Raw genomic sequence first — 19080 nt, 5'->3', positions numbered from 1 at the left:
TCCTGTTCCAAAGCTCCCATTGATTTCAATAGGAGCTTCAGAGCAAGGTAAAGGGGAAATAAATGGCATGGGTTTTTGTTTTTTTTTGTTTTTTTCACATGGTTCACCATCTTCCTTTGAAGTCAATGGGAGCAAGTTTTTTTTTTTTAAAGTGTTTTGTGATTCAGAAATTTAAATAGATAAATTAATGGTTCCAGAGTTTCTGTTCAATGTACCTTTGCCCAGCTCCCAGACATCTCTATTTACTTTTCTTTTATCTGTGTCATTTAGCGTAATCATAACATTTGTCCTCTTCAATGAATTGTTCGAAGAAAAAAAAAACATCTCACTGGTGCTAAACTTTGGTCTTAGAGCTAATATTGACTTTATTTTCTGTTTATTTTAAAAAGTGGAGCCAAAGATGAATACACATTAAGATTGGGGTAAGTCAAAGAATGATACACTTATTGCCCAAAAAATTATTCACCAAGAATTAGCTGACCAAATCAAATGAAACTTTATATGTGTGAATGTAAAAATCACACATATATATATATATATATATATATATATATATGTGTGTGTGTGTGTGTGTGTGTGTGTATTATAAATAGATGTACCATGTTGGGCTGCTTCTAACGTGGATATAAGATAAGACAGTTAGGCAAGTTCAATAAGGCAATGTATATTGCAGCTGAACCTATAAATATGGCAAGCTGGGAGGATTCCAAACTTGCTCACCAAAGGTGATTGATTGGCAAAACAGTTAATATGGCTACCAGGCAGGCCAAGTGTTGCAATCTTGTGAAGACAAGCATTATCCTGCTGAAAAATACCAGTTGGAAGCCCTCCCATGAAAAGTAACACGTGGCCACAAGTGTCCCTTGTATCACTACTAGGGGTGTCCGACTGTCAAATGTGAATGCTCCTCAGATCATCAAAGCAAATGTAGGATGGAAGCCCCCACCATGAGGACTCCATACTCAGACTCAACCATCATTGAATACCAAACAGAACCTGAATTCATTGCTAAAGACAATATGGTTTTAGTCCCTAGCAGTCCAGGTTTCTTGTTCATGACAGAAATTGCCTTCTGCTAAGTGCCTAGAAATGATCCAGGCAGAAACATGAGTGAATAATGAAGGTGTTGCCTGTGTCTGGATGGTGGATAAGGAAAGTGTGGAAGCTGCTTGTGCATGCCGGTGGGCACCATTGCAGCTCTCATAGAGCTTGGATCTTCTCTATTTTTGGTTTGTTTTTCTCTTCCATAGCCTGTTTGTGATGTGTGTGCCTTAGGTAACCACTGCTCCCAACCTCTCCTAACAGCTTGGCCAGAATGGTCTGGATAGCAGGCAATTTGTCCAAATGATTATCCTACTTTTCACAGTTTAATGATGCCCCCATTTGAAAGTCTGTAAACTAGGAAAATTTCTTTGTGTGCATCATAGAGGCTTTTCAAGCAGTCAACAATCTCTTACCAAGAATAACACTACCCATAAGGAGACTCTGAGAGCCAAGGGCAGAAGGGGAAGCACTTTTAGACCCTCTTTTGGTAAGACCTAATGTTTAATCAGACCACACCTGGAACCATTTATATATCTTTATGAGACATAACTGCCGTGTGAGTTTTGCAGCAATGGGTGCATAATTTTTTTCTTAAAGGGGTACTCGGGTGCTTACACATCTTATCCCCTATCCAAAGGATAGGAGATAAGATGCCTGATCGCGGGAGTCCCGCAGCTGGGGACGCCTGGGATCATGCACGCGGCACCCCGTTTGTAATCAGTGCCCGGAGCGTGTTCGCTCCGGGTCTGATTACGGTCGACCGCAGGGCCGGCGGCGTGTGTCGTCACGCCCCCGCCCCCGTGTGATGTCACGCTCCGCCCCTCAAAGCAAGCCTACAGGAGGGGGTGTGATAATCAGTCCCGGAGTTAACACGCTCCAGGCACTAATTACAAACGGGGTGCCGGGAGCATGATCCCGGGCGTCCCCAGCTGCGGGACTCCCGCGATTGGGCATCTTATCCCCTATCCTTTGGATAGGGGATAAGATGTGTAAGCACCGGAGTACCCCTTTAATGGGTGTACTGCTGCACAATATGTTTTCATGTTTTTAAAGACCAATAATTTCTGCTGTTTTAAACAACTTCACTCTATGCTATGTAAATTACTTAACTTACCAACAATGCCTCCTTACCCCAGAAGAAAGTCCTAAATGCTTGACACTTGGTGTCTCACCTCTCTACAATGTTCACTGCTTGTTGTTTGGAAAATTCCATCTTGCATGGGCTTAGCTTGTACTATGTGCAGGAGAGATAAAAAAAACATGGGTTGTCCTCCTCCAGAGGATTCACGCTTTGAATGAAAGGTAAATCGAGGCTCCCCTCTAATTTCAGACCACTCTTTATGGTAAGTTGTCCCTTGTGTAAATACCAGTGCTGTTTCCTTAAATGGGTACTTCGGTGGAAGCACTTTTTTTAATCAACTGGTGCCAGAAAGTTAAACAGATTTGTAAATTATTTCTATTTAAAATCTTAATCCTTCCAGTACGTATCAGCTGCTGTATGCTCCACAGGAAGTTATTTTCTTTTTAAAATGCTTTCCTGTCTGACCACAGTGCTCCCTGCTAACACCTCTGTGCATGTTAGGAACTGTCCAGAGCAGAATAGGTTTGCTATTGGGATTTGTTCCTGCTCTGGACAGTTCCTAACATGAACAGAGGTGTCAGCAGAAAGCACTGTGGTCAGACAGAAAAGAACTTCCTCTGTAGTATACAGCAGCTGATAAGTGCTGGAAGGATTAAGATTTTTTTACAGAAGTAATTTACAAATCTGCTTAACTTTCTGGCACCAGTTGATTAAATTTTTTTTTCCACTGGAGTCCCCTTTAATGTAACAACCCCCCTACTTCTCTTACAACTACTTCTAAAACTGCTACTCCTTTCCCTACTACTATTATTAATAGTGGCTCAGTGGTTAGCCCACCAAGAACAACATCTGCAACAAGTTTGTATGGTCTCAAAGTGTTTGCATGGGTTTTCTCCTACATTCCAAACATACAGATAGAAGAGTTTAGATTGTGAGTCCCAATTGGGAAAGAGATCAATTTGAGTGCTTTGGAATCTGTGTGCACTATATTAATAAAGAATTATTACTATACATGAAGGTCATTTGTTGTGTTATTGGTGTATAGTCTCACATAGCATTCTCAAAAAAAAAAAGGGAAATGTGTTTGGAAACTGTGTAAACACTCTGACCTGCTGTCACGTCAGGCAGGGATAGAGTACAGCTCTGATCTCATCCACTCCCTCTGTCCCTGCCTACTTACATACCCGCCTTAGCGGGTCCACAACCACGGTGACGGTTCCTTCCTGAATAAGTGAGGGACAGTCTCTGGTCAAAACAATAAACTAAAAAAATAGACAAAGGTCCGGAACAGCTGGAGGCACACAAAAGCTAACAGAAATAAACCTAAACACACACATACACTGAATGTGAAGTCAAGGAGCTGAGTCTAAGCCAGGAGGGAACGAAGTACAATAACAGAGTCTCAAGGGGTAGTTAATAGCCAAGCCAAAGAGTCACATAACCAGATAAGACAGTATAAGCTAGTTTAGGGGATAGCTAGTGGAGTTACAAGAACTTTTACAGGAAAGGAAAGGCTGAGAAAGACTTACTTATATACCCCTGTGCTACTAGCAACGAGATACCAATTGGCTCAGAAAGCTTAACCACACCAAGGAGTAAAGAGGCATAGTCCCAGCAGCCAAAATAAACTATAGGGCTAGAAAGCATTAACCCTGCAGATCCTGGCAGAACCAGTCATCACATCTGCATTGTTTTCTAATTGACTGTTAATGGCCATAAGGATTTACAAATAAAATTGCAGTTTCCCTTTAAAATAAAGCGGCCATGTCGATATTTTATTAAATGGTTCATGATTATACTACTAAACAGCTGTTTCACTTGCAAAACCACACGGTCACAACTGATCAATTAAAAAACAAAGCTAAACAGCATGTGTTTTTTGGACACTGGGTCCACTTCATCGGACTTTAGCATAAAATCATAGCTGTGTATGAAGGAGTTAACAGCGTAAATATCTGACAAACCCCAGCACGAAGTTCACTGAAACCAGTATAAAATATCCAATGTGCAAAAAGACATAGAGGTGAATCCTTTCTTATTTGACACTTCTATTTTACACATTATATTTTACTATTTGAGCATGCCAAATTCTTCTAAGACTATCACCAGCACGCCTTGAAGAAACCGCATTATCTTACAAACAGCAGGTTAGGTTGAATTGAGTGTCTTTGAGAAGTAGCTATGCATCAGCCCTCTACTGTATGACTTTGCCTGTGGTTAGATTTATTTGCTGTGAAGTCAAACAATCATTGATGTTTTCATGAAAGTATCTGAAAAGTTTGAATCATTTAACTGGATCATGTCAGCTAAAGGAGGAAAAACAGGCATGCTTCCAGGCCTAGGAAAACAAGACAGAAGAGCGGGAAGAAGTTATGAGTGCAGCCACATCTGATTTCAATATGATGACCTTTTTCCTGCACCAAACACTTATCTGAAGTATGTGGCTTATATAAACAGGTAATGCAGCCTGCTCCTGTGTTAGGAAACGATAATGCACTGCTTCTATACATTAGATAAGGCTAATAATATGTGTGTGATTACTACTAAGCAGAAGTATACACCTTTCATTTATGTTTTGTATGTTATAGAGACGTATAAAATAAATACCGTATTACAGTATGCCATTTATCATTGTCTCTAGAAACAAAATATAGACATTACATACTACACACTTCTAAGGCATCAAGCTCACACTATCGTATCACTTCATTGTGATGAACAGTTTTTTTTTCGCTTTCTTTGGTATTTACCGATGATATCACAATAAAGGTTCGATTAGTTTTCGAGGGGCTCGAGCAGTTATAAACTATAGAAATGTGTTCCTATATGGCATCCAGATTTACAAATTGCACCATTTTTGCAAAACCGACTCTCCTAATACATGGGGCTACATTCAGTATAGCACCATGGTATGTGCCTATATTAAACTGTAATGACTATTGGAGCTAGAGTACTTAGAAAATTCTTACTAAAAAATTTCATATGCACACAAAGCTTTGACCCCTCCCCCCCATCCCATTATATTTTAACAGTTCAAACACTTTTGTATGTTTATCTTTGGTGTTTAGACTTTTCAAAAAATGGAAAAGGGGAATTGGATTGCAATGTATTATTACACTTTTTTAGTGCCTCTATAGGACTTCCTTTAGTTGCATATACAGTACTTTTAGTTGCATATACAGTACCATTGCACTATATTGTCAGATTGGTGATCCGTTGTAGGCTGTCATAGTAAACGTGACATGGCAGAGAGAGTCCTTCTGGCCACCATGAAAACCAGACAGCTCCACACAATTACATTGCAGAGGTACGGATGGGAGGCCTGACAGTGTACATTGACATCAGACAACCACTTATTTGCCATGGTCATAGTTGACTGCAGCATTTAAGAGGTTAATTGATAAAGCCTCTAAATTCTCTCTAATGCTGGTGGTCACTGACATTGAGAGTCGGTTGCTGATAGCAGCTGGCACCTGCCGTATGAGAGATGGCTCAGCTACTTAGTTCACTCCATTTTCCCAGGACACACATCTGCCATACATGTACAGCGAATGTCACCAAGGGCATATGCCACTATAGACTAAGGCTGGATATACACTCAGTATTTTCAACAGTATTTGCTACTCATTTTGGAGCTAATTTAGCCAGGAATGGAGCTTAAACGGAGACAAAATGGAAGATTAGATTAGAACCTTTTTCTTTGTTTTGGACCAATTTAGTTTTTTGTCTAAAAATACTGTCCAAATCCTTTTTTTTTCTCTTTGTAGATGAATATAAAAGGGGAATCATCTGATTTGCTTTTCCCAGCATTGAGAGATACAATGTGCTTTCCAGCAGCAACATGGACCATAAGAAACAATAAACTATTGCTGTTAGTTGGCTTTCTTATGGAGAATGTTCCAGGCATGTTCTGTGTATAATGTGCATGTAGGTGATACCGTATTTTTCGCCGTATAAGACTAACTTTTTCTTCCCCAAACCGGGGGGGGGGGGGGGGGGAGGGGGGGAGTTGGTGTGCCTTATACGGCAAATACCTGTCCTATCGCGGCGGTCCGGGCCATCAACAGCCGGGACCCGCGGCTAATACAGGACATCACCGATCGCGGTGATGCCCTGTATTAACCCTTCAGACGCGGCGATCAAAGCTGACCGCCGCATCTGAAGCGAACATAACACTAACCTGGCTGTTCAGTCGGGCTGTTCCGGAATGCTGCAGCGTCCCGAACAGCTTACAGGACATCCGGAGGGACCTTACCTGCCTCCTCAGTGTCTGCTCCGTGCCGGGATCCCCTGCATGGCTGGTGCTCTCCTTCGTTGCCATCCAATAGGAGTGGCGTGCGTAGCGGAGTGCGTAGCGGAATGCGTAGCGGAATGATGGCGGCGACGGAGAGAGAGGATACCGGGCAGCAGAGACATTCCAGAGCGACAGGGATACCCCGGTGGGACGAGGCGACAGCGATGGAGGGCGACATCCAGGGCAGCGGTGCCGAGCGGTGACGGGTCCGGAGCAGCGGGGACACGTGAGTACTACCTCCCATACCTGTGGTCTGCAGGTTGAAGATCACTGTCCTATACTTTACATTGTATTTGGTTCAGAATCTTTATTTTCTAGATTTTTATCCTGTAAAATTAGGTGCGTCTTATATGGCGGAGCGTCTTATATGACAAAAAAAATACGGTACCTGTCATTGTAATCCTGATGTGAGGATAAGATGAAGTCACATAAAAATAAATAAATAAATACTGTATATAATGTGTGCCTTCAGCAAAGTCACATTTACTGGAGCAGCTTCCTGGTGTCTCCTAGTGTAGTAACAGGGATAAACTAGGTAGTTGTTGTTGTTGCTTCTTTTTATTTTTTTATCCCCCCACCCCCAAAATACAAGCTTTTGTTGGCCAAGATAAACAGCATCACCTGTTTCTGTCAGCCACTCATCTCTATCGCGCCACTTATCTCTACCACTCAATAAAAATCAGAGCTGGATCTAAATATTGAAGTCACACCGCATATGAAACTTAAAGGAAAAAAATATGGTGTAGGAAAGGAAACTACATGATGCATATTAAATATTTTACTGGCAATGTGCCTAGGTGCGTGTTCATTGCCAGAGGTTACGTGCTGCATTCGGAAGGTGCGACACAAGCAGATATTCAAGAAGGCAAATGCTGCCATCTAGAGAAATCATCATGGGATTTTTAAGCTTTCAAAATCTCATACAATATGTATCTCTGAAAGGCTTGAGTAAAGAGTTCTGGTATATATATATAGTAGGTAAGGTAAGTATACCGAAGCCTCCTTGCACAGCAATGATTTTGGGCTATAAAGTATACTCATAAACAATCAGTGACTTAGGTCACATGTTAGGAGTATTTCCTGATGTATACCTATGACATGCCTTTGTAATCTGTACAGGATATTATAATTTTTTTACTGTACAATTTTTTTTTTTACAATATATAGTGTACAATATTTTGTATTTTTTTTTATAATATAATATTATTACATTAGGATATGGGTAAACTAGATACTTGGGCAGAGAACTGTCAAATGGTTTAAAGTTGATACACATAACATGGAGTATTTGTGGACAGTAAATGTAATTTTAGCAACCAGTCCCAGGCAGCTACTGCTAAGGTGAATAGATTTATAAGAAGGATCAAATGAGGTACAGATGCCCATGACAATACCATACTGTTGGCTCTATACAATTCACTATATATATAATATTATGTAAAATTTTGGGCACCTATATTTAAGAAGAACATTACTGAACTAGAGCTGATGCAGAGAAAGGTAACTGGTGACTATGAGAATAGATGAATTGCAGGACCAAGACAGGTTATCAAGCTTGGGGTTATTTTGTTTATGATCAGGATTCACAAATATGTGTAGCCATGACAAGGGGGTTTCTACTATGTCTAAAGGAAAGAGGGTTTCACAATAGACAGATATTCTTTACTGTAAGAAGAGAGAGACTATGGAAGTTGTGATGGGTGACTCATTGGGCAAATTTCTGGAGATGAGTTAGAATGAACTTTTCATCCTAAAATCAGATTGGTATCTGTCCTTCATGGATTTTTTGCCTTTCTCTGGTGCAACACTGCACTAAATGGATCTATATTTTCACAACCATTTTCACACATGTAACTGTGTAGCTCTAAAATTGGAGAATGTTTGTTGCTTAAGTAATTTATGAGATTAGGTATTTGTTGGTGCTGCCCATAGCAATATTGTAGCTATCTCTTTTTTAGGGCAAGATTTAAGATCAAATTATTTATTTTAATTGGATAAAATAGGAATCACTGACAATTCTTATTAGAACATCATTTGTACAAAAGGCCCTTGAAAGTAAAAAAAAATATCCTTTAATACAGATACATAGCTGCATAGTTAGGCTGGGTTTACATATATCATGTCAGGATTCTGCAGGCTGGAGGTGGATCCTCTGTGTCAGAGAGGGATTGGCGTGGACCGTACCAGTGGACCGGTTCTAAGTTACTACTGGTATTCACCAGAGCCCGCCGCAAAGCGGGATGGTCTTGCAGCGGCGGTAGCAACCAGGTCGTATCCACCGGTAACGGCTCAACCTCTCTGACTGCTGAGATAGGCGCGGTACAAGGGATTAGGCAAGAGCAAGGTCGGACGTTGCAGAAGGTCAGGGCAGGCAGCAAGGATCGTAGTCAGGGGCAACGGCAAGAGGTCTGGAACACTGGCTAGGGACATACAAGGAACGCTTTCACTGGCACAATGGCAACAATGGCGGCAAGGAAGGGAAGGGGAAGTGAGGTTATATAGGGAAGTGCACAGGTGAATACACTAATTAGAACCAGGCGCCAATCAGCGGCGCACTGGCCCTTTAAATCGCAGAGAGCCGGCGCGCGCACGCCCTAGGAAGCGGGGCCGCGCACGCCGGGACAGTACAGACGGGGAACGAGTCTGGTAAGCGGGCCGGGATGCGAATCGCGAGCGGGCGCGTCCCGCATCGCGGATCGCATCCCGGCTAGGGACATTATCGCAACGCTCCTGGTCAGCGGGTCTGACCGGGGCGCTGCGAACAGGAAAACGCTGCGAGCGCTCCGGGGAGGAGCAGGGACCCGGAGAGCTCGGCGTAACAGTACCTTGGGTCTCCCCCTCTTTTTGGAACCTGAAAATTTGTGAATGAGGTCCTTGTCGAGAATGTTATCCTCAGGTTCCCACGACCTCTCCTCAGGACTGCAATTTTCCCAATCTACGAGAATTTTTTTTTTACCTCTGACCGTCTTAGATGCGAGAATTTCTTTAACCGAGAAGACATCTGAGGACCCGGAGACAGGAGTAGGAGCGACAACCTTGGGAGAGAAGCGGTTAAGGATAAGCGGTTTAAGGAGAGAAACATGAAAAGCTTTAGGAATACAGAGAGAAGGGGGAAGAAAGAGTTTGTAGGAGACAGGATTGATTTGGCATTTGATTTTAAAGGGTCCAAGATAATGTGGTCCCAGTTTATAACTGGGGACACGGAAGCGGATATACTTGGCGGAGAGCCAAACTTTGTCTCCAGGAGCAAAGACAGGAGGAGTTCTTCTCTTTTTGTCGGCATGCTTCTTCATCCGGGATGAGGCCTGTAGGAGGGATTTTTGAGTCTCTTTCCAGATGGTGGAGAAGTCCCGGGTAACCTCGTCAACAGCAGGCAAACCAGAAGGCGTGGGAGTGGGGAGGGGGGGGGAAGAGGGTGACGGCCGTACACCACAAAGAACGGGGATTTAGCAGAGGATTCAGAGATTTTGAAATTGTACGAGAATTCAGCCCAGGGTAGAAGATTGGCCCAATCATCCTGGCGGGAGGAAACAAAATGTCGCAAATAGTCACCAAGAACCTGGTTAACTCTCTCTACTTGCCCATTGGATTGGGGATGATAGGAAGACGAGAAATTTAATTTGATTTTTAGTAGATTACAGAGAGCTCTCCAGAATTTCGACACAAATTGAACGCCTCTATCCGAGACGATATGCGTGGGAAGCCTGTGAAGGTGAAAAATGTGCACAAAAAATTGTTTCGCAGAAGGAAGGCCTGGAAGTGGAATAAAATGTGCCATCTTGGAGAAACGATCAAAGACCACCCAAATGACTGTGTTGCCATGGGATAAAGGCAGGTCCGTTATAAAGTCCATGGCAATCTGAGACCATGGTAGCTCAAAGAGAGGCAGAGGATGAAGGAGGCCGGCAGGCTTCTGGCGAGGAGTCTTGTCCCGGTCACAGACTGTACAAGCCCGAACAAAATCAGCAACATCTGCTTCCAGGGTAGGCCACCAATAAAATCGAGAGATGAGTTGGATGGACTTCTTGACGCCAGCATGGCCGGCGAGGTGCGAGGAGTGTCCCCACCTGAGGATCTTGAGGCGCTGGCGTGGAGGGACGAAAGTCTTTCCAGGAGGTGTTTGTCTGATGGAAGCTGGGGAAGAGGAGATCAGACACTCAGGAGGAACAATGTGTTGGAGGGGGGCTTCCGTTTCGGAGGCATCAGAGGAACGAGAGAGGGCGTCAGCCCTGATGTTTTTGTCAGCTGGGCGAAAATGAATCTCAAAGTTAAAACAGGCAAAAAACAACGACCACCTGCCTGGCGTGGGTTCAGCCATTGGGCAGACTGAAGATAAGAGAGATTCTTGTGATCTGTGTATATGATAATTGGGTATTTGGAACCCTCCAGCAGGTGCCTCCATTCCTCGAGGGCTAGTTTTACGGCCAGCAGTTCTCGATCACCAATGGAGTAATTTTTCTCCGCCGGAGAGAAGGTCTTAGAAAAGAAACCACAAGTAATGTTATGTCCAGAAGAGTTTTTTTGTAGGAGTACAGCTCCGGCTCCCACCGAGGAGGCGTCTACCTCCAGTAAGAAGGGTTTAGATGGATCAGGTCTGGAGAGTACAGGAGCAGAAGAAAAGGCAGTTTTGAGACGGTTGGATGCCTCGTCCGCTTGGGGAGGCCAGGACTTAGGGTTGGAGTTTTTCTTGGTTAGGGCCACAATTGGAACCACAATGGTGGAAAAATGTGGAATAAATTGTCGGTAGTAATTGGCAAACCCCAAGAAGCGTTGGATTGGGCGTGGCCAATCTAACACGGCTGACAGTTTGTCTGGGTCCATTTGAAGTCCCTGGCCAGAGACTAAATATCCTAGGAAGGGAAGAGATTGGCATTCAAAGAGACATTTCTCCATCTTGGCATATAATTGATTGTCACGGAGTCTCTGGAGCACCAGACGGACATGACGGCGGTGTTCTTCGAGGTTAGAAGAGAAAATCAAAATGTCGTCCAAGTAAACCACAACACAGGTTTATAACAGATCACGAAAAATTTCATTCACAAAGTCCTGGAAGACAGCAGGGGTGTTGCAGAGCCCAAAGGGCATAACCAGATATTCAAAGTGTCCGTCTCTGGTATTAAATGCGGTCTTCCACTCATCCCCTTCCCTGATGCGGATGAGATTATATGCACCTCTTAAATCCAATTTTGTGAAGATGTTAGCGCCACGTAGGCGGTAAAAGAGTTCCGAGATAAGAGGCAGGGGATAGCGTTTTTTTATAGTGATCGTATTAAGACCGCGGTAATCGATGCATGGCCGTAAGGAACCGTCTTTTTTGGAGACAAAGAAGAACCCCACTCCGGCAGGGGAGGAAGACTTGCGGATGAATCTCCTTTTTAAATTTTCTTGGATGTAATCTGACATGGCTTGTGTCTCAGGAGCTGACAGAGGATAGATCCTGCCCCGGGGTGGAGTAGTACAAGGAAGGAGATCAATAGGGCAGTCATAAGGCCTGTGAGGAGGCAAAGTCTATGCTTGTTTTTTGCAAAAAACATCGGCATAGTCCAAATAGGCCTTTGGGAGACCTGGTATAGGAGGAGCCATAGGGGTTTGACTGGCAGGACTGGGAGCAGACGTGAGGCATTTTTTTGTGGCAAGAAGCACCCCAGTTCTTGATTTCCCTGGTGGTCAAGTCAAGGCGTTGGAACCAAGGCAGTCCGAGAAGAATTTCAGAAGTGCAGTTAGAGAGGACCAGAAATAAAAAAAATTTGTGATGAGGTCCAATGCACATTAACAGGGGTTCTGTGCGGTAACACACAGTACAGTCCAATCTTTCTCCATTAACTGAAGCGATGTAGAGAGGTCTGGCGAGACTGGTCACTGGGATGTTGAACCTGTTAACGAAAGAGGCCAAAATAAAATTTCCTGCAGATCCAGAATCCAAGAAGGCCACAGCTGAGAAGGAGGAGTTAGAAGAAGAAATCCGCATAGGCACAGTTGTTCCGATTCGGCAGGCTGGATGTGGATCCTCTGTGTCAGCGAGGGATTGGCGTGGACCATGTCGGTGGACCGGTTCTAGGTTGCTACTGGTATTCACCAGAGCCCGTCGCAAAGCGGGATGGTCTTGCTGCGGCGGTAGCAACCAGGTCATATCCACCGGCAACGGCTCAACCTCGCTGACTGCTGAGAAGGTGTGGGACAGAAGGACTAGACAGAGGCAAGGTCAGACGTAGCAGAAGGTCGGGGCAGGCGGCAAAGTTCGTAGTCAATGGATATAGCAAGAGGTCAGGAACACAGTAATGGCAAACACAATAAACGCTTTCTCCAGGCACAAAGGCAAGGAAGTGAAGGGGAAGTGAGGTTAAATAGACAGGGAGCAGGTGGAGACTAATTAGACTGATTGGGCCAGACACCAATCATTGGTGCACTGGCCCTTTAAATCTTAGAGAGCTTAGCGCGCGGCTCCGCTCCTTAGGGCGCGCGCGCCAGGACGTGACAGCCGGGGACCAGGACAGGTGAGTGACTTGGGATGCGATTCGCGAGCAGGCGCGTCCCGCTATGCGAATCGCATCCCCGCCGGGAATGTCAGTGCAGCGCTCCCGGTCAGCGGGTCTGACCGGGGCGCTGCAGAGACAGAAACGCCGCGAGCGCTCCGGGGAGGAGTAGGGACCCGGAGCGCTAGGCGTAACAACAGTAAGACGTGGAGAAGCAGAGTTCACACCTAGAGCTGTCTCACCTTTGTGCGGAATCGGAGTGCGTCTTACCTGACGTGGAGGATGGATAGGACAATCCTTCAGGAAGTGTTCGGTACTGGCACAGTACAGGCATAGGTTCTCATTGCGGCGGCGTGTCCTCTCTTGTGGTGTCAGGCGAGACCGGTCTACTTGCATAGCCTCCACAGCTGAAGGCACAGCAACAGATTGCAGCGGACCAGAGAAGAGAGGAGCCGGGGAGAGAAACCGCCTAGTGCGAACAAAGTCCATATCCTGACGGAGCTCCTGGTGTCTTTCGAAAAAGTGCATGTCAATGCGGGTGGCCAAATGAATAAGTTCATGCAGATTGGCAGGGATTTCTCGTGCGGCCAGCACATCTTTGATGTTACTGGATAGGCCTTTTTTGAAGGTCGCGCAGAGGGCCTCGTTATTCCAAGATAATTCGGAGGCGAGGGTACGAAATTGGATGGCGTACTCGCCTACAGAAGAATTACCCTGGACCAGGTTCAGCAGGACAGTCTCGGCAGAAGAAGCTCGGGCTGGTTCCTCGAAGACACTTCGAACCTCAGCGAAGAAGGACTGTACAGTGGCAGTGACAGGATCATTGCGGTCCCAGAGCGGTGTGGCCCATGACAGGGCCTTCCCAGACAGGAGACTAACTACGAAAGCCACCTTCGACCGTTCAGTTGGAAATTGGTCCGACGTCATCTCCAAATGCAGGGAACATTGCGAGAGAAAACCACGGCAAAGTCTAGAGTCCCCATCGAATTTGTCCGGCAAAGATAAGCGGAGGCTGGATGCGGCCACTCGCTGCAGAGGAGGTGCAGGAGCTGGCGGAGGAGATGGTTGCTGAAGCTGTGGTAGAAGCTGCTGTAGCATAACAGTCAGTTGAGACAGCTAATGGCCTTGTTGCGCTATCTGTTGCGACTGCTGGGCGACCACGGTGGTAAGGTCAGCGACAACTGGCAGCGGGACCTCAGCGGGATCCATGGCCGGATCTACTGTCAGGATACGGCAGGCTGGAGGTGGATCCTCTGTGTCAGAGAGGGATTGGCGTGGACCGTACCGGGGGACCGGTTCTGGGTTGCTGCAGGTATTCACCAGAGCCCGCCGCAAGCGGGATGGTCTTGCAGCGGTGGTAGCAACCAGGTCGTATCCACCGGTAACGGCTCAACCTCTCTGACTGCTGAGATAGGCGCGGTACAAGGGATTAGACAAGAGCAAGGTCGGACGTAGCAGAAGGTCAGGGCAGGCAGCAAGGATCGTAGTCAGGGGCAACGACAAGAGGTCTGGAACACTGGCTAGGGACATGCAAGGAACGCTTTCACTGGCACAATGGCAACAAGATCCGGCAAGGAAGGGAAGGGAAAGTGAGGTTATATAGGGAAGTGCACAGGTGAATACACTAATTAAAACCAGACGCCAATCAGCGGCGCACTGGCCCTTTAAATCACAGAGAGCCGGCGCGCGTGCCCTATGGAGCGGGGCCGCGCGCGCCGGGACAGTACAGATGGGGAACGAGTCTGGTAAGCGGGCCGGGATGCGAATCGCGAGCGGTCGCGTCCCGCATCGCGGATCGCATCCCGGCTGTCATCAGTTGTTGCATCAATTGCATCCAGATCTAGGCTGAGTTCACCAATGCCGGATGCCAGACATATGTGAACCCAGCCCAACAAAGTTTAACCTATAACCCATCTGTGCTGATCATTGGGCGGTGAGCGATTTCCAAGATGTCTCATTCCCAAGATGTCTTTACTAAGAACAAATAAACAACTTAGACTATTCTGTAATTGATTAAGTCATAGCCATGTTTACTGGCTCCCCTGTTAACATGGATGAAGGATATAGGCAATCCCTGTATAAGTTTAAGGGGCATGGAGGATGTGGGATAGCCTAGTCTGCCCCCTTCTAAATTGGCCTTGTTCTTGCCCCCCCCCCCCTTATACATGGGTTTTATGAAACTCCACCCTCTCTAGGCACTCTTGTCATCTCAGATGTTATTTATCACAGTTCATTTTCGCCAGGCATACATTTTCCTATGCACATCATGACAGGAAGTTTCAGTACATTTGCATGCTACCACAATCGTAACTTCCGGTTTGCGAAAGAAAAATACAGCACAATCATGGAGCAGCTACAGTGCTTCTCTTCAGCTGTTTTTGGAATTGGGGACACCCTAGTTGGAGTGGACCCCACAGTGTTTGTTACTGGGGCTAGAGGGGTTAACACTAGATGGTACTGAGAATACAATGGCAGTAACTAAGTCTGTGAAGGTTACTGGACTTTAGGAAAATTAAATTGTTCTTTCACTGTTCTCCAGATGCTGTGGACATAAACGGAGTCAAAAGCCTGTGATCTGTATTCTGATCAGGACCTTTGTGAACGGATCATAAGCAGGCTGCTATAGGTGAAGAATTTAATTCCCATTTGGGGCTCTTTAATTAGTGAAGTATCCGAGCATAAAATACTTTTAGTCTAAACTTTGTCTGGCTTCCGAAATCACAAAGTGACCTCAGGAAATACAACACTAACAGTGATCAGTTGTGTCTTACCCATTGAGGCATAACAGTTGATCAAGGATTAATAAAGAAAGCAATCTGATATCCTTAGTACATTAATGCATCTACAGCTTTCAGAAGAAGCTACCGTTGCAGTTGTGTGCATTTTTATCTGTGAATCATGTCATGGATTTGGTTGTCCACATGCACACAGGTCATGATTGTTTTATATTACACAGGGTGACACAGGGGAAAAAGGGGGAATTAAATGGCATGGTGGGGGGGGGGTGGAGAAATGGCCCAGGGGAATAAAGTGGGAATGAAATGGCACCTGGGGGAAGAAATGGCACGGGGGGTGGTAAAGAGAGGATGATGAATTTGAGGGTAATAAAGGAGGAATGAAATAGCAAAAGAGGTATCAAGAGGAAATGATGTGGCACAGGAGGTAATAAAGGTGGATGATATGACACAGGGGAAATAAAGTGGCATGGGGGATCAGGGAAGCAGGGGGGGGGGGAATGATGTGGCTGCCGGATGTATAGAAGCAGGAGACCACTGTCTAAACATCGGTCTTCTACTTCTGTGCTGGGGCTTCTGCAGGGGGGTGCAGCGGTGGCCTGGGCCCCTTACTGGGGTATTGGCTGTACCCCCTGAAGGCAGCTCTGTGTACAAGGTAGGGCCGGAACATAGGCCTGATTGTCCCCTATTGAGATAATTATGTTCCCTATTGTCCCACTTTTGCATTCACGTCCAGGCAGTGGAAGAGAAAGGTGGGGTCTGGTAACTTTAAAAGAAAATATACTAAGCGATTGTCTGAGCTAGTGAATGTGTGTCTGTATACAAGAGTGTGAAGTACACAAGTGAGTGTAAGTATAAAAGTGAGAGGGACTTAAAATTAAGTGAATACTGTAAGAAGCATTGTGAACATTGTCAAGTGCATTTCTGTTTGTTTGCTTTTTTCTCTTTCTCTGTCTTGGAGGAATACAGATGGAGAGTGGGTGGAGTAGTTAATTAATTAGCAGATGATAAATTGCAGCTGTTTGCAGCTGGCTAGCCCTTTGCATTTACTTCCAGGCAGTGGAAGAGAGAGGTGGTGTCTGGTAACTATAAAAGAAAGTATACTAAGCGATTGTCTGAGCTAGTGATACAAGTGAGTTTAAGTATAAAAATGAGAGGGACTTAAAATTAAGGGATTTTAAATTCAGGGTGTTTAATTGAAATATTTGATTATTGTTTTACTGTAAATTTTTGCAATCCCCAAATCTAGTATGGCGTCCATGTTGGAAAAGGCAGCCCAGTGTACATCTTACACAATGTATGCAATCCTTGAACAGCAGTTTGAGGGTGCATATTGTTGTGCGAGATGTGTCCGAGTTGTTCATTTCGAAGCCCAGACCTTGGTGTGTTGTTTTTCTGGCGCTCGAGTTTGGCACGTGGATTGGGTTGACAAGTTGTTGGGTAGGGTTGGAGAGGACCCAGCAGTCATGGTACACATTGGCACCAATGGCAAAGTAAGAGGTAGGTGGAGTGTCTTTGAAAATGATTTCAGGGACTTAGGATGCAAGCTTAAGGAAAGGACCTCCAAGGTAATATTTTAAGAAATATTACCTTTACCATGAGCCACACCAGAGAGGCAGCGGGTGATTAGGGAGGTAAACAAGTGGCTCAGAAGCTGGTGTAGGAAGGAGGTGTTTGGGTTTATGGAAAACTGAGCTGACTTCGCTGTCAAATACCGGCTCTACCGTAGGGACAGGCTGAACCTCAATGGGGAGGGTGCAGCTGTGCTTGGAGAGAAGATGGCTAGAAGGGTGGAGGAGTGTTTAAACTAGGGACTGGGGGGAGGGAACCTACAACATAGAGGGGGAAGATAGAGTAGATAGAGAGGGGGGACTTATTAATGTGCCTTGTGGTGAAGCGGAGGTAGGGGTTAGAATAGTTAATAGGGATAGGCTTCATAGGAAGAAAAAAAAATACACCTTTGAATTGCATGTTGACTAATGCCAGAAGTCTGTCCAATAAAACAGAGGAGCTGGAGTAGTTGATGTCTGAGGAAAATTATGACATAGCGGGTATAACAGAGACTTGGTTGGACGATAGTTGTGACTGGCCGGTCAACATACAGGGTTATAGTCTATTCAGGAAGGATCGGACAAAACAGAAAGGGTGAGGAGCTTGTCTTTATGTTAAATCGAGTCTGAAGGCCTCACTGCGGGATGATATGTGGGAGGGAAATGATAATGTGGAGTCATTATGGGTAGAAATATATGGAGATAAAAATACAAATATTCTGATAGGGGTTTGCTATAAGCCACCAAACATAATGGAAGAGGCAAAAATTCAATTACTGTGGCAAATAAACAAGGTAGCAAATCAGAATGAGGTGATAATAATGAGGGACTTTAACTATCCTGATATAAACTGGGAGACTGAGACATGTGAATCTCATGTAGCTAAAGACAATTATCTGTCCCAAATGGTACAGGGCCAGAGGGGGCACCCTACTAGACTTAATATGAACCAACAGACCTGACAGAGTAACTAATGTGCAAGTAGAAGGACACCTATGAAATAGTGATCATTATATGACACATTATAACTTGTTCTTCAATAAGGGAATCTCTCGGGGGGGGGGGGCACAAAAACAATGAACTTTAGGAAGGTATATACCTTATGGGAATAAACTGGTATGAAATAAAAGAAAACCAATATGGATGAATAAAAATGTTAAGGGGGTAGCAAACGACAAAAATAAAACATTTAAACTACTAAAACAGGACGGCAGTGAAGAAGCATTAAAAAGTTATAGAGAAAAATGTAAAATATTTAAAAAACAGAAAAAAGCTGCAAAAATAGAGACAGAAAGACTCATTGCCAAAGAGAGTAAGACTAACCCCAAAATGTTCTTTAACTATATAAATAGCGAAAAGGTAAAAATAAATGTGTTTACCCAATAAAAACAATAAAGAAAAAACTATAAACAGGGATCAGGAGAAAGCAAGTATATTAAACAAATTCTTCTCCACTGTATTCACCGAGGAAAATGAAATGCCAGGTGAAATACAGCCAGATAAGGTAGACACCCCAGTACAGGTCACCTGTCTAACCCAGGAAGAAGTACGGTGCCACCTACAAAAAATCTAAATAGACAAATCGCCAGGTCCAGTGGTATTCACTCCTGTGTTCTAAAATAATTAAGTAATGTAAAAGACAGACTCCTATTCTTAATATTCAGGGACTCTATAGTGACAGGGACTGTTCCCCAGGATTGGAGCATGGCAAATGAGGTGCCAATATGTAAAAAAGGGTCCAAAGGTGACCCTGGGAAATATAGGCCTGTTAGTTTAAAGGGGTACTCCGGTGGAAAACATTTTATTTTTAATCAACTGGTGTCAGAAAGTTCAACAGATTTAAATGTACTTAACTGCTATATATTACGGAGAAAGTTATTTTCTTTTTGGATTTCTTTTTTTT

Source organism: Hyla sarda, chromosome 1 (genome assembly GCF_029499605.1).
Source record: "Hyla sarda isolate aHylSar1 chromosome 1, aHylSar1.hap1, whole genome shotgun sequence".
Classification (NCBI taxonomy): Eukaryota; Metazoa; Chordata; class Amphibia; order Anura; family Hylidae; genus Hyla; species Hyla sarda.
Note: the sequence above shows the minus strand (reverse complement) of the source record.